Source organism: Pinus tabuliformis, chromosome 4_2, assembly GCF_031772625.1.
Source record: "Pinus tabuliformis cultivar Carrire ecotype Pingquan chromosome 4_2, CPIR1, whole genome shotgun sequence".
NCBI lineage: Eukaryota > Viridiplantae > Streptophyta > Pinopsida > Pinales > Pinaceae > Pinus > Pinus tabuliformis.
This window is the reverse complement of record NC_142304.1, coordinates 305269754-305295817: the sequence shown is the minus strand read 5'-3', so window position 1 is coordinate 305295817 and position 26064 is coordinate 305269754.

Genomic DNA, 26064 nt, shown 5'->3' with positions numbered 1-26064 from the left:
ACGGCTTCCATAAGTTGCACAATACACTAGGTGTAGTGCCCTCGAAAAAAAATTGCCAGTTTTTTGCATATGTTTTTGGAAATTTTTGGCACATGGTTTTAGTGATTTTGTGGTGCATAGTGGTTTAGCCATTTTTTTCTCCATTTTAGGAAATATGTTTGTATTCTGATCCAACGTAAATGGATTGGTAGTTTATATATGTTGCATGGTATATATATTATATTGTGATACTGCACATAAGAATATACTGAAAAATATTTCTAGTTTTCCTAGTGTGGGTTTGAAATGTCAAATCTTTGTGTCAATGTGCATGTTTTCCATTACACCTTTTATATTTTACTAAGAATATGTTTGCAATAATTGACTCTCTCTCTCTCTCTCTCTCTTTGAAGAAAAGACACCCTTAATTTTATTCATCATGAAAGAACAAAATTAGATTTTGCGTATGTTGAACACATTCAAAAGATATGCCTCATGGAATTGACCTATAGAGAAAAAACGATAAATTAAGATACAATGAAAAGATTTGAAATTAAGTGTGGAAATAATCACTTCTCTTTTTTTCCTTTCTTTTTTTGAACTTTCTGCCATCCCTCCAAGTTTGGTTCAACAAGAACCATTGCCAATTATCTTCCGGTTTTCTTTGGTGAGGTTTCTTTGTTCGATTCTGAATCCTCAAATACATGTGATATTTTTGTGCCCCCAATCCCATTTGATGCCTAGATCACAACTGAGTCGGTACCCTTGTGTGTGTGGGTTACATTTTCATACTAAGTCTCAACACCCCCTTCTGTTTGGTTACCTTGTTGTTCCTGTAAATCTACTTTTGCATGGATTGGTTGGCTCTCTATGATTTCTTCTTCTTCATATTATGAGAGGTGAGATCTGATACCTGCCATGCTTTTGGATTTTGAGCTTGCTTCTTTTTCTTTTTTGGATTCTTTTTTTCCTGAGGGAATGTGCTCTGCAAGGGTCCTGTTTGGAAGCATGTTAGAAATATGAAAGCCATGTTCTCGTAATCTAAAACTTGGGTCCACTGATTTTTTTTTAATTCAATAGAATGTGGTCAGGAAGACCTTTGCTGAGGTGTATCTCTTCACATATTCTTGAAAAATAAAATAGGCCTTTCTCTGTTCTTTCTTGGTCTATATTTTTGAAATTTCCCAAAGTATTTCCAATATCTTCTAGGACCTTACGATGCCAAAAAGGAAGAGGTATATTTGGGAGTCTCACCCATGCCGACATAATTGTGATCACCATATTAGTAGCATCAAAATTTTTGAACCATGGAGTAATTAAGAGCCCAAAGCTACCACAAAATCATGGCCCTTCATTCAAAAGACACTCCAAATCTTTATGTGTATCAAATTGATCTATGAAAAATCATTTTGAGCATAAATAAATGTCATAGTGGGGTGTTGTTGACGGTGCTGGACCCACCAATATGTAAAGGGGATCTCCTTGGTAAGAAGTCCCAATCAGACCTCAGACTATTTGGTGTAAGAGTCCCAACAATGGGTCGTAAGGTAATGCCTTGAAAGTGATGTCGCACATAGGCAAGTAAGATAACTCTATCAGTAGCAAGGGTGTGACTGATGCAGCGAGTTAAGGAAGGTGTATGAGAGGTTCTAACACTACGAAGGGAGATGAAGGTGAAGGTGAGTTCTAGGTTGAAAGGGATCATTCCCAACTTGTCTAGGAACACACATCACAAAAGGACATGCATAACTTCTGGTGGAGCAGTCCACTTGGATGCAACAATCACATCATACAAGGAAAGGTAACATGTACAACACTCACAGATCAGTCTAAGATGAGTGTGACGGTTGTTACGACAAGGTTCATGTGAAAGGTTTGTCTGATCTCCAACAGAGAAGTCGACATGGACGATGACAACATTAACAACATGATTCATATAATTGCATACAAATCAATTCATACACAAGTACATAAGTTAAACAAAATATATCATTAAGGCAACCGGAGCAGTCCAACTACAATAACAACATATGCATGAAAATGTGCTGGCTCTTATTATACAAAGAAGTGTAAGTCACAATCATACAATACATCCATGGAAGCCTTCTAGCCCCAACAATGGAATGTTACAACCACATCTACCTGCTCCTCCAAAGAGATGAACTAGCTTCGTGCAGTGGAGAAGCCAAGGTGCGTTACAATACTGTCCAAGCTCTTTTCGAGATAGTCTTATCAGAAGCTTGGTTGACCAAAAGAATCTACAATGAGTTATGAGGGACTATTTTTAGCAAAGGGTGGGGTGACCCTTGACATTCCCCTTTTTGACTGTTCAACTACCCTCATGACTCTTCACCTACTCTATGATTGTTAGATCCAACCATTGACACTTGAATTACACTTAACATGACTCAACATTACAATGCACATGTACTCATGTGAGACTACATGGCTTGAGCAAGCCTTGCAAAACATCACTGACACTTGGTCCGCTGTGATGAGACCAACTCTTTAACATGCTTGTGATGGTGAAGGTGGTGAGCTGATGCCAAGCTTGGTAATCCGTGATGGGTGTGCATGCACCTCATGGTGACATCTTGTTGAAGCGAACTCTTACCTCTGTTGCAACCAGTGCATTGGTTCAGCCCCTTCATCCAACTCATCTGCTGACATGCGCATGGTCTTCTTGCGTAGGGTTGAACTGGAAACACACTGATGCATAGTGTCTATGCTGATCTTCAAGTGTGTGCTGGTGGTCATGTGCATCAACTTGCCAAAGTACATGTTCAACCCCAGTTGGACTTGCTTCTTGTCTTCACCTTGATGACTGTGTTGAATGGGATGGATTGCATGCGTGCACTCAACGACATACATGCTGCTAAATCCCTTGCATGTGATCAACAACACTGCTCACCATGTCTGCTTCGTGTCAGCTGTTGGGATGGATCCTTAACTTGTACGAGCATAGTTTCATTCGTGAGTGCATGTTGCGCCCACTACTGAACCTGTTCCTGTTGAAACTCATTCGTCTATCTGTGTAGCTTCATGTTCTTCCTGAGTTGCTGCTTCAGCACATGCAACTAATTCTTTGTTCTATCTTCTACCTTCGAGCGATATTCATGTCGACCGTCACTTCATAGCCAGAGTCTCCAAAGTTGGTTTCATCATTAATGGACCTGCTTGAGCTTGCAACCTTGCTCCGCCTCCATGTTGTCAACAACCCTCCTCTTGCATTCGTTACATTTGGTAGGGAAGTCCATGGACACTTGATCGACTACATCCCCAAGTGTGCTCTGAACGGTGTCTTCATCTTTGTTCTCCTGGAAACCATTGTACTTGTACTGCTGAGAGGTAGATGAACACCTGGGATACTTGGAGACATGGAAACACTCATGGAAAGAAATTTGTCAGTTGAAAACCAAAATGAACATGAGAACTGACTTGCAACATACCTAGGTGCATGATCATGAAGGTTGCGCAATTTCGGCCGGGAGGTCGGGAGATCGACTGCCAAGACTGCACAAGGCACAATCTGGGCTGTTGGGAGACTAGTTGACTATTGGAACTGTGCAATGTATAGTCCAGTCTGGATGTTGACTGCTGGGATTATGCAATGCGCAATTCCAGCTGGGAAGGACTGCTGGCCTAGGGACAAATTTCCACAATTTCTTGGGCCAAGTAGCCACTGTCCTTGAGAAATGTGAAAAATAGTCCTAAAGGCTAGTGCTAGGTAGGAATGCGCAAATCTAGAGAGGAAGGTGTGCCTTCCTTCCCTAGATTGCTTAATTCAACCTTGGTGAAGGCAGAGTCTAGGCCAAGGTTGGCTCGACTCGCCGATGGGCAACTGAAAGCAACTAAAATAATAAATGCATAGAAACACTAAGTGATAGAAGAAGTGATTGATAGTGCATGCAAAACATGAACGAAAGATTCAACAAACAAATCAACATGCATGTGGGTGAGGGAGTTTGTCGGTTGGGCGAATGTTCATGCAAAACAGTTTCATGCATGCGACATCAGTGAGATAGCAACGAAAATAGAAACAGAGCTAGGAAAAGCTAGTATATATGTAAACAACATCAAGCGTTCAAAGAAATCAAGAAAAAAGTACTCCCACAAGCGAAAACACAAAAAGCGACATAAATACAGCACAAGGCATGGGAAGCGAGCTTACCCCAAAAAAAATGAGCTGAATGTGACGACTGCTCCTATATGTGATGTGGGATGTTAGAGCTACAAGCTTGATGTGATGAATGAGCTCTGTAGTGTCCAGTTGACGAGTTTTGATAACATCGAGGTTGTGACACGCATGCCACGAATTTAGGGGAAGGGACACTCGGTGGGAGGTTTCAGAATTGCTCCTTGAATGTAACCTCCAACTGCTAAACATAGTTCCCTGAAACAAGGGATGCCTTTGCATGCTACCTTGAGAGAAGCAACCCATGCATGCAAGTCTATTTTTCTTAGTCCCGGAGGGAAACGGTCAACTCAGCTATACATGCAAGAGACTACTCGACTGCTGGAGAAAAATGCGCATTTATGGCTGGGAGTTGGGCTGGTTTCTGAGGATATTTATGTAATTTCTGGGCATAGCAGCTGACTATTGACAAGATTTGCACAAATTCTGGGCCGAGCAGCCTTGCTAGGGAAATTTGTGCAAATCCTGTTGGGAGTGTTGGCGGGCAGGATTGCGCAATCCTGGAGCCTAGCAGGCTGCCAGAGAGGATTGCGCAATTTTTGGAGGGAAGGCTAGTTGCCCTCCAGAAATGTGCAATTTTCAAGGGGAAGTTACTCAGCCTGTAGTTGGACCAAGTCTGGGAGAACAAATTGTGAGGGGAATGGATCAAGATGTGACCAACAGGCTACCTTTGTGCAAGAAAGACACTGAACCTTGTGAACTTGACGAAGCAAGGAAAGCTACTGTGAAGGTGGGAAGGGAGGCTCCAAAATGAGGCTAAGGAAAAATTCTAGAGGGTGGTTATAGCTGCTACAACACTTGGTGATACACTGGTAGAACTCCACCTCTCTGAATGGACCTTTTTCATGAAAAGCAAGTCTAACACCTCCGGAAGTATTGTTCAATTTTTAGCTCATTTTGGTTTCACATTAACTTGATTGTAAGATGTAGCATTTGCCAAAACTTTGGTTGATTGACACACATTCCAAGCCAAGGAAACATAGTTGTTTTGATTAGGGTTGAGGGGTATATAGGTGCACAAGCAGTATAGTAGTCAGAGTCTTAGTTTCATCTCTGGTGTTGCTCCACTGCCAGCAGGCCTGGATAGTACCCTGGTGGAGTCACATAGGAACAAAAGCATGGCTCTGCTTCCATTTAGCTTGGTTAGTATCCCAACGGAGTTACTTGCATCACCTCCCTATGCAGGAAGCCTTTCTCTTCTATCACCTTATTCATTTTTCATTTTGAATTATTGACTTTTCATTTTTTTCATTTTTCACTATGCATAGCACTTATTTATTTCAGAGGTGGAAGAGGGACCCCAACTTATTGAGAGCAGAAGAGGTTGTTCCAATAGAGAATTAGTTTATTGTATCTCTGACGTGCATGTTAAGCTTTTTCCCCTTACCTTACTCTACCTGACTGAGCCGACAAGGTTTAACTCAAAAACAATTGACTAGAGAAGGTGACACTAGTGAGCGCGCAAGTGTTGTGTTTACACCAAGGTTCACTTCGAACAATACATATTTTCCTTTGAAATATCATGTATTAAAAGTAACAATCTCATCATACAAAGGCAAGATGACATATAACCAAGTAGTGATAGCTGTACAAGCCCTCTTGTACTTTACCCAGCTCGCTTCAAGATTCATACATGGTTTCATGCAAAACTAACCTATGAACAAAACAAGTGAACAAACTAACAATCAACAAAGCAAATAAAGAGCAAAAGGAAAAATGAAAGCGAAGCAAGTAAACAAACAAATCACGTAAGAAAACAAGCATGCAAGAAAACAACTGGAAACAAACACTACTCCTACTCCTACACTAACAGTACATGGGCCTGATCACGTGAAGTGATACTTCCAATGCAGCCACCGACACATTGGTAGATCCATGTCGGTGAAGGCTCAGTCCGCAAGCAACTCAGTTGTGCGAAACAGCAAGCAAGAAAGATATAACAATGAAGACAACCACACTTCGTGATTCAAAGTGCCCACAGGACATAAGTGAGTGCATGGGCATGACGAGCAGTTCATGGACTTATCATGGTGTTGTGTAACACTTCGTGCAACTTTGAAGCATAAGCATACTCTTGACAGTGACATGCAAGAAAATGAAAGAAACAAAGATAACTTGCGTCGTGCACGAGTGCTTGCAATGAAAGACTCCTCTAACGCATGAGAAATGGGCTCATGTAGTTCGATTGGAGGAAGTAAAATTTGAGTGTTAGATTGATCTTGAGTGCATACATATGAGTGATTAGGAGCCTTGAGTGTTTGAACAATTTCCTGATCAGAAGCGAAACCAACCTCAGGACAACGAAGGCCTGAAATAACCATCAACTTGGGCTGAAGTGCCTCGACGGTCTGTGGGGTTTCGACTTCATTGACAGATGGATCTTCGTAGACCAATGGCTTAGATGGATTAACAATGAGTGAATCAACATCATGATTAGATGATGAGGTGAAGAGATCACAACAACGAAGATAAAAAAATTTAGGATGTTGGTCGGCATCCTCATGGTTTGATGAATCACATAGAGGGGTAGATGAGGACGAAGGATGTTCACCCTTAGTGTTTCTAGAAAAAGTAGATGAAATATCAAGTGGATTTTCAATGAATGATTGGTCCTCTATGTTGTTGGATAATGGGCTAACATACGGTGTGTCCTGCAAAAGATCAACAATGGGTGCATCTGTGGATGAAGACACACATGTGAAATCATGGATGGCAGGTTCACCAACGATGTTAGGAAAGAATGGAGGGGGCTCAAACAAAAGGGAGTCATCCTTCGTCGAGTGTTGATGCTCAATCTCCCACTTGTACTCTTCATGAATGATAACGCATGTTCGTTGTGCAACACCAACTTCGTCAATGGGTTATTCCTCATTCACAACAAGTGAAGAGTCTAGATTGGACAAACATAGGACAACATCATTTGGAGGAACACCGGGTGTGAAGATGGAGGTCACAGAAAAGAATGCATATGAGGACTTGAAGGACTCACAACCAAATCTGTGCAAAAAAATGAGTGAAGTGATGTTGGGAGGGTGTGAAGGATGAATAGGTGTGTGAGCATGATCCTCAACATCAATGGGCAGTGGTGGAGTTGTTGAATAAGAGGAAGGTGAACAGTTAGTTGAGATAGGTCCCGCTTCAACATGAGATTGCACAGCTCCATCAACGAAGAATGTTGAGCGAGGCTTGATCCCAAACTTTCTCTTGGGACAGGCAAATTTCTTAAGGTAGTACTTGAACCAGTCCCAAAGATAAGAAAATTTCATCTGGCTCCTCAGAGCTTGAAACTGCAAGTCACGGAAGCACTGCAAAAAATCGATAACTAATTCATGCAAAGCCCTCCGTTGTTGTAACAATTTCCGGTCAAGATGGTTTGGATCAAAATGATAGAATGTGTCATCAATAAGATCACATAAGTGCTCAAAAGAGTGCACGGTGTCAGCCGGTAGGTTGAGCACCCAACGAAATGGAGATTTGCAAAGTGTGTATGTAAGCAACAAACCAGCCTCTTTGTAAGAAAACTCATCTTCCTCATGAATCATGGAAAAAAAGTTATGTAAGTGCTCAGGCCAGGCCACTTTGCCTTCACCATCATACATGTGAGTGGACAAGAGATCGAAAAGCTTCCCCAAGATGGAGACATCTTCACGATTCAAAAGACACCTTGGGGGAAGAAGAGTGCAAGACTCCATGAAAGATATGAAAAGGTACAAAACTGGATGAGAGGACACAAATTGTCATCAGGCCCTCCTTCTAGCGCTAAAAATGTTGACGGTGTTGGACTTGCCAACATGTCAAGGGGATCTCCCTGGTAAGAAGTCCCAATCAGACCTCAGACTGTTTAGTGTAGGAGTCCTAGCAGTGGGTCGTAAGGTAATGCCTTGACCGCGATGTCGCATAGAGGCAAGTAAGATAACTCTGTTAGTAGAAAGGGTGTGACTGATGCAGTGAGTTAAGGAAGGTGTATGAGAGGTTCTAACACTTAGAAGGGAGATGAAGGTGAAGGTGAGTTCCAGGTTGAAAGGGATCAGTCCCAACTCGGCTAGGAACACTCATCACAAAAGGACATGCACAGCTTCCAGCGGAGCAGTCCACTTGGATGCGGCAATCACATTATACAAGGAAGGTAACACGTATAGCACTCACAGATCAGTCCGAGACGAGTATGACAATTGTTACAGCAAGGTTCATGTGAAAGGTCCGTCTGATGTCTGATAGAGAAGTCGACATGGAAATTGACAACATTAATAACGTATACAACACATTAATAACATGTCTCATGTAATTGCATACAAATCAGTTCATACACAAGTACGTAAGTTAAACAACATATATCATTAAGGCAACTAGAGCAGTCCAACTACAGTAACAACATATGCATGAAAATATGCTGGCTCTTATTATACAAAGAAGTGTAAGTCATAATCATACAATACATCCATGTAAACCTGCTAGCCCCAAGAGATGAAGTAGCTCCTTGCAGTGGAGAAGCCAAGGCACATTACAATACTGTCCAAGCTCTTTCCAAGATAGTCTTATCAGAATCTTGGTTGACCAAAAGCCTCTACAATGAGTTATGAGGGACTATTTATAGCAAAGGTTGGGATGACCCTTGACATTCCCCTTTGTGACAGTTCAACTACCCTCATGACTCTTCACCTACTCTATGATTGTTACATCCAACCATTGACACTTGAATTACACTTGACATTACTCAACATTATAATGCACATGTACTCATGTGAGACAACATGGCTTGATAAAGCCTTGCAAGACATCACTGACACTCGGTCCATTGTGATGAGACCAACTCTCTGACATGATTGTGATGGTGAAGGTGGTGAGCTGATGCCAAGCTTGGCCATCCATGATGATGTGCATGCACCTCATGGTGACATTTTGCTGAAGCAAACTCTTGCCTCTGTTGCAACTAGTGCATTGGTTTGACTCCTTCATCCAACTCATCTGCTAACATGCGCATGGTCTTCTTGGGTATGGTTGAACCGGAAACACCCTGATGCGTAGTGTCCGTGCTGATATTCAAGTGTGTGCAGGTGGTCATGCACATCAACTTGCCAAAGTACATGTTCAACCCCAGTTGGACTTGCTTCTTATCTTCGCCTTGGTGAGTGTGTTGAATGGGTTGGATTACATGCGTGCGTTGAACGACATGCATGCTGCTAAATCCCTTGCATGCGTTCAACAACACTGATCACCATGTCTGCTCTGTGTCAGCTGCTGGGATGGATCCTTAACTTGTATGGGCGCAGTTTCATCCGTGAGTGCATGTTGCGCCCACTACTGTTCCTATTCCTGTTGCAACTCATTCGTCAGTCTGTGTAGCTTCATGTTCTTCCTGAGTTGCTGCTTCAACACATTCAAATCCTTTTTTGTTCCATCTTTTGCCTTCATGCAATCTTCATGTCACGCTGTCACTTGATAGATGGAGTCTCCAAAGTTGTTTTCATAATCAATGGACCTACTTGAGCTTGCAACCTTGTTCCGCCTCCGAGTTGTCAAAAACACTCCTATTGCATTTGTTTCATTTGGTATGCTGCCTTCAACTACTGTTCATAATGTTGCTCGCTGTGATGTTGCTGCTTTCATATCTTGATGTCCTTGTCTATGAACAACTTGATATCTTCATGGGTATGCAAGTCCATGACACTTGATCGACTGCATCCCAAAGTGTGCTCTGAATGGTGTCTTCATCTTTGTTCTCTTGGAAAACATTGTACTTGTACTGCTAAGAGGCAGATCAACACCTGGGATACCTTGAGACATGGTGACACTCATGGAAAGCAATTTGTTAGTTGAAAACCAAAATGAACATGAGAACTGACTTGCAACATACCTGGGTGCATGATCATGAAGGTTGTGCAATTTCAGCTAGGAGGTCAGGAGACCGACTGCCAAGACTACACAAGGCATAGTCTGGGATGTTGGGAGACTAGCTGACTGTTGGAATTGCGTAATCCACAGTATAGTTTGGCTGTTGACTGTTGGGATTGCGCAATGCACAATTCCAGCTAGGAAGGACTGTTGGCCTAGGGACACATCTACGCAATTTCTTGGGCCAAGCAATCACTATCCTCCAGAAATGCGCTATACAGTCCTAGAGGATAATGCTGGGAAGGAATGTGCAAATATAGAGAGGAAGGTGAGCCTTCCTTCCCCAGATTGCGCAATGCAGCCTTGGTGAAGGCAGAGTTCGGGCCAAGGTTGGCCTGACTCGCCGATGGGAAACTGAAAGAAACTAAGACAGTAAATGCATGGCGACACTAAGTGATAGCATAAGTGATTGACAGTGCATGCAAAACATGAATGAAAGATTCAACAAACAGATCAACATGCATGTGGGTGAGGTAGTTTGCCGTTTGGGCAAACGCCCGTGCAAAACAGTTTCATGCATGTGATAGCAGTGAGATAGAAATGAAAACTGAAACAGAGCTACAACAAGCTAGTATATATGTAAATGACAACAAACATTCAAAGAAATAAAGAAAACATTACTCCCACAAGAGAAAACACAAAAAGCGACAGAAATGCAGCACAAGGCATGGAAAGCGGGCTTACCCCAAAACAGTTGAGCTGAATGTGCTGATTGCTCCTAGATTTGATGTGGGATGTTAGAGCTACAAGGTTGATGCGATGAATGAGATCTGGAACGTCTAATTGATGATTTTTGATAACATCGAGGTTGTGACATGCATGCCACGAATCTAGGGGAAGCGACACGTGGTGGGAGGTTTCGGAATTGCTCCTTGCATGTAACCTCCAATTGCTAAACATAGATCCCTGAAACAAGGGATGCCTTTGCATGTTGACTTGGGAGAAGTAGCCCATGCATGAAATTTTGTTTTACTCAGTCTCGGAGGGAATCGGTCAACTTAGCTGCACATGCAAGAGACTGCTCGACTGCTGGAGAAAAATGCGCATTTCTGGCTGGGATCTGGGTTGGCTATCGAGGAGATTTGCGCAAATTCTGGGCTGAGTAGCCTTACTGGGGAAATTTATGCAAATATTGCTGGGAGTGTTGGTAGGCAGGATTGCACAATCCTAAATCCCAACAGGCTGCTAGAGAGGATTGCACAATTTTTTGAGGGAAGGCTGGTTTCCCTCCAGAAATGCACAATTTTCAAAGGGAAGCCACTTAGCCTACAACTGGACCAAGTCCGGGTGAACAACCTATGAGGGGAATGGATCAAGCTGTGATCGATAGGCTTCCTTCGTGTCAGAAAGACACTGAAGCTTGTGAACTTGATGAAGCAAGGCAAGTTGCTATGAAGATTGGAAATGAGGATCCAAAACGAGGCTAAGGAAAACTTTTGGAGGGTGGTTGTAGCCGCCACAATAGGTGTCTAACAAGAAAATACCCACTGGCATAATTCATTAATTCTAGGACATAAACCATTAAACCTACAAATAACATCCTTGGATTGTAGAGCCAAAAAGAGATAATTTACCTCTAGAAGATTTACTTCCATGACTAGTGCTTGTTCCATTTGTTCTACTATATAGGGAGCTCACATGTTTTGGATTTTTTCTGCTATGATGAGGCCTTTGTTGGGTGTGTGTTATATTCTTTCCATGGATAGCCCCCCTTGTCGGGGGGTTTGAGGGGGGCGGTAGCCCCCCTCTACGGGGTCCGGGCCATCGCCCTAGGGAAAACATTTTTGGACCCTATATTAGGTGGGCGGACCTACCTATGGTTTTGTGCGTGGTTTTTGCACATGGTTTTGGCATGATGGTTTTCTGTCCATGGTATTTTGTATATCCTATCAAGGGAACTACGATTATGTTCTAATATAGGGTTAATGGATTGGGGCTTATGGATGCTTCAACATGTATATATATGTATTGTAACATTGAAAGGAATATAATGAAAAATAAATCTAGTAGTTCCAGTTTTGGGATCCAGGGGAAAATCTCTGTGTATTTATGTTTATGTTTTATTCTCTCGCCATTGTTTATTTTCTATTTTTAGAATTCGTGTGCAGGTAATTTCAGTACGTGGTTAAATCCTATAACCTTCCCTTTGACAATGTCCTTGAACGAGACAAATCCGCTAGGGTTTTTGGATCTCTAAGCTCCATCATGCAACCTTAGATTCAAAATAATGGTTGCATTCCTTAGGATGCAATAATATTTCATTTGGAAGGAGTGCCATAATAGTTTCCCTTCAAATAACATGCATTGAGAAGTTGTAGGGATGCCTAGACTGATGTAACAACCCTGGTGAAAATTTCATGTAATAAAAGTTAATAAAGGCAAAATAAGACCACGATTAAGGGACACTTATTCCAAGCTATATGTTGGGAAATGATATCCTAGTGGGCATCACTAGATGTTTGTTTTGGCTAAGGAAAATTGGCAAAGGCTAAGGCAAAGACATTAAAAGGAAAAAACGAATTTTTGGCACATTTATGAATGAAAATAAAGGAAAATATGAGAAAAGGAAGGTAAAAGGTCAAAGGTTGCATGTGAGGACGAAATTGAAGGAAAATAATGGAATATGAAGAAAATAGAGGCCTAATTAATAAAAAGGCTTTTGATGATTAGTTGATAACCATTTGTCAGTTCAAGTTTGGAGCTCTCTCATTATTCTTCCTCTCTCTCTCTCACTCTTGGCCACTTAGAGTTTTCTTGGAGCACTTTAGCATTGGATCAAGGAAGGAAAATCAAGCAAAGGGAAAGGAAGGAAATCAAAGGTTAAGGAAGAAGAGTAGGATCAAGCAGCTTTAATAAGAATACTTGCAGGTAAACTTTTGCATGTGTGATTTCCTAGCTAGTTTGGACATGCATGGATTTTCATGTTGGTGTATGGTTATCTTGCTTTTGGTGGCATGGTTTTGCTGGGTTATGATAGTGGTTTTCAACCTAGCCTTGCCTTTTTCCAGATGCCATGGTGTTGGGATGTTTATTTCAGTTTTGAGATTTGGTTTGCTGGATGGATTTCAGAATCTGGGGTGGAGGTGGTCTCAAGGTTCATTCCCAAAGGCCTAAGAATCCCTTGACTAGTTTTGGCGGGATACACGGTAAAGTCTAAGGGAGAAGTCTCGGTTTAGGGCCTAGTGATCTAGGTTTGGATTGCAGTAAAGCCTGAGAGAATGGTCTCGGTTTAGGGCCTAGCGACTCGGGATTGGATTGCGTTTAAGCCTGAGAGACAAGGAGACAAAAAATTCCTCAAGGATAGTGATGGATTTTAGATGGCATTCCAAGTTCGGTTCGGTTGTGATCGGAGCACCAATTTTGGTGTGATCACGGTTTGGTGAGGGTGGAGGTGGTTTAACCTCTGGATTCCCTTGGTTGTTTGATGAGATCTCACATTCATGCTTGGAATATGGCACGGGGGTGACTAGATGGAAGAGAGATTTGGTTGAACCATGTCTATGGTCGGGTGATACGTGGAAGTCCCAAACCTGGTTGGATTTTCCTATGATTAATCAAAGCTAAGTTCTCTTACTTTTGTACTTGTTTATATATGGATTTAATGGCTATCATATTTGTGATATTTATATGATTTAATGATGGTTACAAGCGTGGTTATGTGACTGGTTCATGTCATGGTTATTTCATGTATTTGCTCGTAATTATTAAATGGATGGATGCAAGACCTAATTGATGATATAATAGTCCAGTGGAGAAGGAGGTGATCCTTTTGGTTATGCTTCATAAGTTCTTTAAGTAATTTATGCTCTTTCTTATATCCTAGACCTGTAGGTTGCATTGATGCCAAGTGTTTGACATAATATTAGTCCCGGTTGGGGATGCTCAGGTCTAGTCCTGAGGTTGATTTTTGATTTATCAACATTGTTATCATGTCTTTGATTGATTCTGAAGGTTGTAGCAATTTCTAGGCAGAGGCCTAGATTATGGGCTAGACAAGTGGTTCAAATCTCAAGGTTGCTGGAACAGGTCTGCTGAGAAAAGTCCACAGTCGTTGGCACAGAGGCCTATGAGAGCGACTTTGAGTTGCCGATCACTGTATTGCCTATAGCACGAGAGTGACTTTGGGTTAAGAGGCTTAAAACATCATTGGGACCTAGGGACAGGATGTCTGAGTGGATGAAATGTCTCTTGGGGTTGGTTTTTCTGATGTGGATGGGTTTGTTTGATGAGTTCTGTCGAATCCATTTCCTTATGGTCACCAAGCAAATTGAATCCCTTATAGTAACCTATCTCATCACATGTTTTCCCGATTGGTTAGCTGCTCATGTGGACTTGGGAGGAGGGGGTGTTACAGATTGGTATCAAAGTGTGGTTGCATTATCCCTGGGTGAAGGTAATTGGTTATGGATGCATGTCAGTTGCATGTGCATCTCTTACACTTTCATTCCATGTGCTTGTTGCATTGCATCATGTTCATCATGATTGTAATAAGGTTGTCATGAGGAGCTTGACGTGGTTTTGTGGGATGCATCGTCGGAGTTTTATGACTAGTTGCATATGGTTATATGTCGTTTACATGTTGATTATATGTCACTTGACTACATCCTTGTATGTCAGGTGCATTCTTGAATGGTTTGATTACATGTATCAGTCTTATAGGACGATTACAAGAATTGATCACTTATGCTCAACTACATGCGTTCATATGTATGTGTAGTTGATTAGGAATTGCTTATGCATGTTGATAGTTGCATGTGACAATGTGTGCAATGGAGCAATGGTTGTTTTCATGCATGAGGTCAAAACATGCATTGTTGATATGGCCTTGCATTGATGACTAGACCCTAGCTAGAATGGTGTTTATGCATTGATACAAGTATTTAATAGATGTCTATATGCTATCATGATATTGTTATACATGTATCATGTTGATTTGATGATCTTGCAGACAAGGTATCCTCCCCAAATTATGCTAAGGTACGTTCATTTATTATGATTTGGTTTAACTGAAATAGTATGCCTTGCAGGAAAGAGATCAGATGACTAGTAAGGTGGTAGACTACATAGAATCTCCCTATGCATCATATGGGCAGCGTGGCATGGGGAACTCTTTTGACCTGGCAGACACATTGAGAAGCTTGAAGGAAGAAATAAGGAGTTGCAAAGTAGACAATGACAAAATCGTGCGGGCACAAGAGAAACAAGCAGATGTGAATGTGATACTACTTCAGAGTTTGTCAAATTTGCAGTGATAGGGACCACTTCGAATTAGCCATGGAAATGAGGAAAAAAATAATGGGGCATATGGTAGTAGGTCTCCTAGCAAACACAAGTTAGATAGATCTCACATGATCAAAGATGGCAGGCCGTTGGACACTCCAGATAGGAGAGGTGATCGACACAGGTACTATTCCAGTTCTGGTTTTGATAGACATCATGACTGTCATTGTCATTATCCTTACAAGAGGAGTAATAGGGGATAATTGTTGGATGAGTTTAAGAAGGAAAAGCCACCTACCTTTGATGGAGAGATGAAGAAATCATAGGATGCAGAAGCATGGTTGCTTGGTATGAAGAAATTCTTTCGATTGCATGATTATTCAGAAAACATGAAAGCAAAGATAGCCACTTTTAGTCTCAAAGGTAAAGCAAATATTTGGTGGGAAGACATGAATAATGTCAAAGGTATACATGAGGAGGATTTGAATTGGCATGCATTTGAAAGGCTCTTCAAGAAGAATTACTTGTCAGAGAGGTACTATGATGACAAAGCTAAGGAGTTTTATGAGTTGCGAATGGGTTCTATGACAGATGATGAGTATACTAGCATATTTTTGGAGTTGTTGAGATATGTGCCTTACCTCAGGGAGGAGAAGGCCAAGGTTCAAAGATTCATCAATGGATTTCTAGTTGCATACAAAGACCAAATTGAGTTTGATGAGCCTAGATTGCTGGAGGAGGCCATCCGAATGTTGAAGCAATGTTATGAGCAGTGAAAGCACAAAGTTGAGCCTAAGAATGACTTGAAAAGAAATGGGAAAGCTAAAGGAAAATGGCCACGAAAGAGAGGAAGACCTCAAGATGCAAGTGAGAAAGAAAATGTAGTTCCTTATAATAGATTCAATACAATTGAGAAAGGATGCAGAGAGCAGCAAGATAGAGGTGGTGGTAGGGAACCATTGTAGTGTTGGATATGTAGTAAGGATCATCATAAGAGGGATTGTCCGTAGTATCAGAGTGGTGGTGGACCATAGCTCTATAATGCTTAGGAGGCACATAAAGTTCGTGATGTTGGTCATAACATTCCTCGGATCTATGCAGCTATGGAAAACATGCAAGCGGATCATCAAGCATCGATCATTGAGATGGATGGTAAGCTTTGTGATCAAGTTGTTTATATTTTGATTGATACTGGATCTAACTATAGTTATATTAATCTTGACCTGGTGAATAAGTGTGGTTGGAGAAAATAAGTGCATGCAAAATCTTGGTTGGTATAGTTGGCTACAAGTACAAAGAAGCGAGTTCACGATTGGGTAAGAGATTGTGCATTGAGTTAAATGGTATGCCTACAACAACACATTTGAATGTATTTCCATTGGGTTCATATAATATGCTTTTGGGTATGGATTGGATATACCTTCATAAAACCAAAGTGGATTTCTTCGACAAGGCTATTGAGTGTGTGGATGATCGTGGGGAAAAGAGGACTTTGTAAAGGAAGAAGAAATTTGAATCATTGAGGATGGTTACTGCTATGCAAGCTAAGGATAGTTACATAAAAGGTTGTGTGATGTTTGTAGTACACATTTCTAGCGAAAAGGGTAAGGAGGATGAGGATGTAGATGTGTTAAGTATATACCCAGTTTTACAGCAGTTTCAGGAAGTTTTTCCTGAGGACATTACAAAATTTCCACCTCACTGGGAGGTAGAATTTTCTATTGAGTTGGTGCTAGGGGCAGCCCCATCATCAAAAGCACCTTACAGGATGAGCACACCTAAGTTGGTTGAGTTAAAGTTGCAGCTGAAGGAAATGTTGGACAAGGGGTACATTAGGTCGAGTGTATCGCCTAAGGGCGCACCAATATTGTTTGTGAAGAAGAAAAATTACACTCTTAGATTGTGAATTGACTACAGGCAATTGAACAAGGCAACGATCAAGAACAGGTACCCTTTTCGAAGGATTGATGATTTGTTTGATCAGTTGAAGGCAGCAGCAGTGTTCTCTAAGATCGAATAGAGATCGGGATACCATCAAGTACGCATCAAGGAAGAGGATATCTTCAAAACTGCGTTAAGGACCAGGTATGGGCATTATGAGTTTGTTGTTGTTCCATTCGGTTTGACTAATGCTCCAGCTACATTTATGTGTTTGATGAATAGTGTGTTGCATCCTTATCAGGACAAGTTCTTTATTGTATTCATTGATGACATACTAGTGTATTCTAAGAATGAGGAAGAACACGCCGAGCATTTAACAACACTGTTGAGGTTGTTAAGAGAGCATCAGTTGTATGCTAAACTTAGCAAGTGTAGATTATTTTAGAAAAAGGTACATTATTTAGGGCATGTTATCAACAAGGATGGAATATCAGTGGATCCGAAAAAGATAAGGGCTATTATGGACTGGTCAACTCCTAAGAATGTGGATGAGGTGAGATCATTTATGGGATTGGCAGGCTACTACAGGAGGTTCATCAGGAACTTCTCATGCATTGCATATCCTATCACATCATTGCAGCAGAAAGGTAAGAAGTTCGAATGGACAAAAGAATGTGAGGCTAGTTTTGAGTAGCTTAAGTAGTTGTTGACACATGCACCAGTGATAAAGATTGTGGATTTGGACAAGGAGTTTGTAGTGTGTACAGATGCTTGCAAGAGAGGACTTGGTGGAGTTCTCATGTAAGAAGGGAAGTTAGTGTGCTATGAATCACAGAAATTAAATGAGCATGAGTAGAACTATCCAATGCATGATCTTGAGCTAGCAATGATTATACACGCATTGAAGAAGTGGAGGCACTATCTTCTTGGTAGGTTTACATTGATGATCGATCAAAGTGGGTTGATATATTTTTTTGATCAACTAAATTTGAATGCCAGACAAGCTAGATGTTTGGCTATCCTTAGTGTGTTCGACTTCGAGATTACATACATCAAAGGGAAGGAGAACCGGGTTACATATGCTCTTAGTAAGAAGGTACAAGTAAATCATATATCAACTATGATCTCTTATGGGACAGAGTTACATGATAGGATCTTGCAGGCAGGAGAACGAGATGAAAAATACATGGAGATTATGCAAAAGTTACAACAGAGCACATGTATAGGTACAGGTGTAGGTCCATGTACAGGTGATCAGGATGCAGATTATCGTATCATGACAGATGGTTTGGTGAGATTTAGAGACAGGAACTATGTGTCGGATTGCAATGAGCTCAAGAAGCTTATCTTGAGGGAATTTCATGGCAAGACATACTCATGTCATCCAGGATGTCATAAGACATTGATGACGGTGAATAAGTTCTACTATTGGCCAAATCTGAAGAAGCAAGTGGCAGAGTTCGTGGCTAGATGTTTAGATTGTCAGCAAGTCAAGGAAGAATGTAACCATCCAAGTGGGTTAATACAACCTATAGCGATTCCAAAATGGAAATGCAAGGTCATTTCCATGGATTTCATCACAGGTATTCCAAGGAAAATAAAGTAGCATGACTATTATGGTCGTGGTTGACAGATTGAGAAAGGTAGCTCACTTAATTCCAGTAAAGACTACATATTCATCTAGTGAGACAACATAAGTGTTCACCAGAGAGATAGTGAGACTTCATGGTGTTCCAAAGAAGATTGTGTCAAACAGTGATGAAAAGTTCACTTCCAAGTATTGGAAGGATCTATTTGCAGGCTTGGGCATAGAGTTGGCCTTCAGCACAACTTATCATCTATAGATAAATAGACAAACAAAGAGGGTCAACAAGATCTTAGAGGATATGTTGAGGATGTACGTGATGCACCAACAAAAGAAATGGGAGGAGTATCTTCCATTGGTTGAGTTTTCATACAACAATGGTTATTAGGAGTCATTGAGGATGAGTCCTTTCGAGGCATTGTATGGACGAAGTTGTAACACTCCCATAAGCTAGAGTGATCCAGTGAACAAGGTACTTATTGGGTCAGACATGTTGGCAGACATGGAGCATGAAATGCGGGTTATAAAGAATAATCTAAAGGTAGCATAGGATAGAAAAAAGAGTTATGTGGATCAACATAAGATGTTCAAGGAGTTTTAGGTTGGGGAGCATGTGTATTTGTGCATCAAGCCCAAGAAAATCTATTTGAGGATTGTTTCATGTGCCAAGTTGGCACCACGGTATTGCGGGCCTTTTGAGATCCTTGAGAGGATTGGACCAATGACATATCGACTTGCACTGCCTCTAATAGTGAAATTCCATGATGTTTTCCATATTTCATTGCTTAAGAAGTACATAAAGGATGTTGACCATGTTATTGATTGGTCTGTATTGCAGGTGGATCAAGAAGGAGAGTTCCAGGCGGAGCTTCAATGCACATTACAACGGAGACATCTCATGCTTAGGAATAGGGCCATAGAGCAAGATAAAGTGTAGTGGAAGAAATTTTGGGCCTAAATAAGCTACACAGGATATTGCAAATCATATGTGGCCCTTGTATCCTACATTGTTTGCTGGTTGAGGCAAAGCAGTTTTGGTTTGATGTTGGTATATGTTTGGCATATATTTTGTTGATGTTTTAGTATATGTATGTATATGTATATGGATGTAAATACTACCATGAGCTAAGTTATAAAGTTCAAAAAAGCGGTATGGGTGTCATATTATTATGGTTGTTATATTTTCATGTTGTCATAATGTCTTTCTTTTGAGCAGGCCTTTCACTGTTAATACTACAAATAACTAAGCTATAAATATCCATGGGAAGTATGTTTTATTTTCAGTGGTTTTGCTGATCTCATGGTGTGGTTTAACACCGAGGATGGTGTTCCCCAAGGGGGAGGGTTCTGTAACAGCCTTGGTGAAAATTTCATGTACTAAAAGTTAATAAAGGAAAAATAAGACCACGGTTAAGGGACACTTATTCCAAGCTGAATGTTGGTCAAGGATATCCTAGTGGGCATCACTAGATGTGTGTTTTGGCTAAGGGAAATCAGAAAATGCTAAGGCAAAGACATTAAAAGGAAAAAATTCATTTTGACACATTTATTAATGAAAATAAAAGAAAATAGGAGAAAAGGAAGGTAAAAGGTTACAGGTTGCACGTGAGGAGAAAATTGAAGGAAAATAATGGAAAATGAAGAAAATAGAGGCCTCATTAATAAAAAGGCTTCTGAGGATCAATTGGTAACCTTTTTTCAGTTCAAGTTTGGAGCTCTCTCATTATTATTTCTCTCTTTCTCTCACTTTTGGTCACTTATAGTTTTCTTGGAGCACTCTAACTTTGGATCAAGGAAGGAAAAGCAAGAAAAGAGAAAGGAAGGAAACAACGAAGTGAGTTGACCATTGGGAAAGAGATTTCACATTTGAGTTAAATGGTATGCCTACAACAACACGTTTGAATGTATTGCCATTGGGTTCGTATAATATGCTTTTGGGTATGGATTGGCTATATCTTCACAAAACCAAAGTGGATTTCTTTGACAAGGCCATTGAGTGTGTGGATGATAGTGGGGAAAAGAGGACTTTGCAAGGGAAGAAGAAACCTGCATCAGTGAGGATGGTTACTGCTATGCAAGCTAAGCATAGTTGCATAAAAGGTTGTGTGATGTTTGTAGTACACATTTCTAGTGTAAAGGATAAGGAGGTTGAGGATGTAGATGTGTTAAGTAGATACCCAGTTTTACAACAGTTTCAAGATGTTTTTCCTGAGGACATTACAAAATTTCCACCTCACTGGGAGGTATACTTTTCTATTGAGTTGGTGCTAGGGGCAGCCCCAACATCAAAAGCACCTTACAGGATGAGCACACCTGAGTTGGTTGAGTTAAAGTTGTAGCTGAAGGAAATGTTGGACAAGGGGTACATTAGGCTGAGTGCATTGCCTTGGGGTGCACCAATATTGTTCGTGAAGAAGAAAAATTATACTCTTAGATTGTGAATTGACTACTAGCAACTAAACAAGGCAACGATTAAGAATAGGTACCCTTTGTTGAGGATTGATGATTTTTTGGATCAGTTGAAGGGAGTAATAGTGTTCTCTAAGATCGGCTTGAGATCAGGATAACATCAGGTACACATCAAGGAAGAGGATATCTTCAAAATTACATTTAGGAACAGGTATGGGCATTATGAGTTTGTTGTTGTTCCATTCGGTTTGACTAATGCTCTAGCTACATTTATGTGTTTGATGAATAGTGTGTTCCATCCTTATCTGGAGAAGTTCTTTATTGTATTCATTGATGACATACTAGTATATTCTAAGAATGAGGAAGAACATGCCAAACATTTAACAACAGTGTTGAGGTTGTTAAGAGAGCATCAGTTGTATGCTAAACTTAGAAAGTGTAGCTTCTTTCAAACAAAGGTACATTATTTGGGGCATGTTATCTCGAAGGATGGAATAGTAGTGGATTCGGAAAAGATAAGGGCTATTATGGAGTGGGCAGCTCCTAAGAATGTGGATGAGGTGAGATCATTTATGGGATTGGCAGGCTACTATAGGAGGTTCATCAGGAACTTCTCACACATTGCATATCCTATAACATCATTGCAGCGGAAAGGTAAGAAGTTCAAATGGACATAAGAAGGTGAGGCTAGTTTTGGTTATCTTAAGCAGTTGTTGACACATGCATCAGTGCTAAAGATTGCGGATTCAGACAAGGAGTTTGTAGTTTGTACAGATGCTTGCAAGAGAGGACTTGATGGAGTCATGTAAGAAGGGCAGGTAGTGTGCTATGAATCATGAAAATTAAATAAGCACGCGTAGAACTATCCAATGCACGATCTTGAGCTAGAAATGATTATACACACAATGAATATGTGGAGGCACTATCTTCTCGGTAGGTTTACATTGATGAGCGATCAAAGTGGGATGATATATTTGTTTGATCAACTGAATCTGAATGCCAGACAAGCTAGATGGTTGGCTACCCTTAGTGTGTTCGACTTTGAGATCAGAAACATCAAAGGGAAGGAGAACTGGGTTATAGATGCTCTTAGCAGGAAGGTACATGTAAATCATATATCAACTATGATCTCTTATGGGACAGCGTTACAGGATAGGACCTTCCAGGCAGGAGAACGAGAGGACAAATACATGGAGATTATGCACAAGTTACAACAAAGCACATATATAGGTACAGGTATAGGTACATGTACAGGTGATTAGGATTTAGACTATCGTCTCACGACAGATGTTTTGGTGAGATTTAGAGACATGAACTATGTGTCGAATTGCAGTGAGCTTAAGAAGCTTATCTTGAGGGAATTTAATGCCAAGCCATACTTAGATCATCAAAGATATCAGAAGATGTTGATGACGGTAAATAAGTTCTACTATTGGCTGAATCTGAAGAAGCAAGTGGCAGAGTTTGTGGCATGATGTTTAGATTGTCAGTAGGTCAAGGCGGAATGTAACAATCCAGGTGGTTTACTACAACCTATAGCGATTCCAAAATGGAAATGCGAGGTCATTTCCATGGATTTCATCACAGGTCTTCCAAGGACAATAAAGTAGCATGACTCTATTATTGTCGTGGTTGATAGATTGAGCAAGGTAGCTCACTTAATTCCAGTAAAGACTACATATTCAGCCAGTGAGGCAACACAAGTGTTCACTAGAGAGATAGTGAGACTTCATGGTGTTCCAAAGAATATTGTGTCGAACAGGGATGAAAAATTCACTTCCAAGTATTGGAAGGAGCTATTTGTAGGTTTGGGCACAGAGTTGGCCTTCAGCACAACTTATCATCTATAGATAAATGGACAGACAAAGAGGGTGAATAAGATATTAGAGGATATGTTGAGGATGTACGTGATGCACCAGCAGAAAAAATGGGAGGAGTATCTTCCATTAGATGAGTTTGCATACAACAATGGTTATTAGGAGTAATTGAGGATGAGTCCTTTCGAGGCATTGTATGGACAAATTTGTAACACTCCCATAAGCTAGAGTGATCCAGTGAATAGGGTACTTATTGGGCCAGACATGCTGGTAGACACGGAGCATGAAATGCAAGTTATAAAGAATAATCTATATGCAACATAAGATAGAAAAACGAGTTACATGGATCAACACATGGTGTTCAAGGAGTTTTGGGTTAGGAAGCATGTGTATTTGTGCATAAAGCCCAAGAAAATCTCTTTGAGGATTGATTCATGTGCCAAGTTGGCACCATGGTATTACGGGCCTTTCGAGATCTTTGAGAGGATTGGAGCAATGAATTATCGACTTGCACTACCTCCAATAGGGAAATTCCATGATTTTTTCCATATTTCATTACTTAAGAAGTATATAAAGGATGTTGACCATGTTATTGATTGGTCTGTATTGCAGGTGGAGCAAGAAGGAGAGTTCCAGGTAGAGCCTTAGTGCATATTGCAGCGAAAACATCTCATGCTTAAGAACAAGGCCATAGAGCAAGATAAAGTGTAGTGGAAGCACTTTTGGGCCTGAAGAAGCTACAGGGGAGATGGCAGATCAGATGTGGGCCTTATATCCTTCATTGTTTTCCGATTGAGGCAAAGCAGTGTTGGTTTGATGTTGGTATATGTTTGGCATATATTTTGCTGATGTTTTGGTATATGTATGTATATGTATATGGATGTAAATACTGCCATGAGCTAAGTTATAAAGCTCAAAAAAGCGGTATGGGTGTCATATTATTATGGTTGTTATATTTTCATGTTGTCATGATGTTTTTCTTTTGAGTAGGCCTTTCATTGTAAATACTACAAAGAACTAAGTTACAAATATCCATGGGAAGTATGTTTTATTTTTAGCGGTTTTACTGAGCTCATGGTGTGGTTTAACATCGAGAACGGTGTTCCCCATGGGGGAGGGTTCTGTAACAGCCCTGGTGAAAATTTCATGTACTAAAAGTTAATAAAGGAAAAATAAGACCACAGTTAAGGGACACTTATTCCAAGCTCAATGTTGGTCAAAGATATCTTAGTGGGCATCACTAGATGTGTGTTTTGGCTAAGGGAAATTGGAAAAGGCCAAGGCAAAGACATTAAAAGGAAAAAATGCATTTTGGCACATTTATTAATGAAAATAAAGAAAAATAGGAGAAAAGGAAGGTAAAAGGTTACAGGTTGCATGTGAGGAGGAAATTGAAGGAAAATAATGGAAAATGAAGGAAATAGAGGCCTCATTAATAAAAAGGCTTATGAGGATCAATTGGTAACCCTTTTTTTAGTTCAAGTTTGGAGCTCTCTCATTATTCTTTCTCTCTTTCTCTCACTCTTGGTCACTTATAGTTTTCTTGGAGCACTCTGACTTTGGATCAAGGAATGAAAAGCAAGAAAAGGGAAAGGACAGAAACAAAGGTTCAAGGAAGAAGAGCAAGATCAAGTAGCTTCAGTAGAAATACTTGCAGGTAACCTTTTACATGTGCGATTTCCTAGTTCGTTTGGACATACATGGCTTTGCATGTTGGTGTATGGTTCTCTTACTATCAGTGGCATGGTTTTTCCGGGTTATGATAATGGTTTTCAGCCTAGCCTTGCATTTTTTTGGATGCCATGGTGTTGGGATTTTTATTTTAGTTTTGAGCTTTGGTTTGTTGGATATATTTCAGAATCTAGTGCAGAGGTGGTCTCAAGGTTCATTCCCAGAGGCTTAGGGATCCCTTGACCAATTTTGGTTGGATACATAGTAAAGCTTGAGGGAGAAGTCTCGATTTAGGGCTTAGTGATCTAGGTTTGGATTGTGGTAAAGCCTGAGAGATTGGTCTCGGTTTAGGGCCTAGTTATTTGGGATTGGATTGCAGTAAAGCCCGAGAGACAAGGAGACAAAAATTTCCTCAAGGATAGTGATGGATTCCGGATGGCATTCCAAGTTTGGTTCGGTTGTGATTGAAGCACTAGTTTTGGTGTGATCATGGTTTGGTGAGGGTGGAGGTGGTTTAACCTCTGGATTCCCTTGGTTGTTCTCGGATTGGTTGTTCGATGAGATCCCACATCCATGCCTGGAATATGGCATGGGGGTGACTAGACGGAAGAGAGATTTGGTTCAACCATGTCTATGTTCGGGTGGTACGTGGAAGTGCCGAACCTAGTCGAATTTGCCTATGATTAATAAAATCTAAGTTCTCTTACTTTTGTACTTGTTTATATGTGGATCTAAAGGCTGTAATATCTCTGATATTTATATGGTTTAATGCTAGTTATAAGCATGGTTATGTGATTTGTTCATGTCATGGTTATTTCATGTATTTACTTGTAATTATTAAATGGATGGCTGCAAGACCTAATTGATGATATAATAGTCTAATGGAGAAGGAGGCGGTCCTTCTGGTTATGTTTCATAAGTTCTTTTGGTCATTTATGCTCTGTCTTGTATCCTAGACCTGTAGGTTGCATTGATGCCAAGTGTTTGACAGAATGCTAGTCCATGTTAGGGATGCTCATGCCTAGTCCTGAGGTTGATTTTTGAGTTATCAACGTTTTTATCATGTCTTTGATGGATTTTGAAGCTTATAGAAAGTTTTGGGCAAAGGTCGGGATTCTGGGCTAGAAAAGTGACTGAAATCTTGGGTTCGCTGGCATAACTCTGTTGAGAAAAGTCAACAGTCACTGGCACAGAGGCCTATGAGAGTGACTTTGAGTTGCTAGTCACTGTCTTGCCTATAACATGAGGGTGAATTTGGGTTAGGAGGCTTAAAACATCAGCGGGACCTAGGGATAGTATGTATGAGTGGTTGACATGTCTCCTGGGGGTGTTGTTGCTGGTGTGGATGGGTTTTTTTGATGAGTTCTGTCGATTCCATTTCCTTAAAATCACCAAGGAGATTGAATCCCTTATAG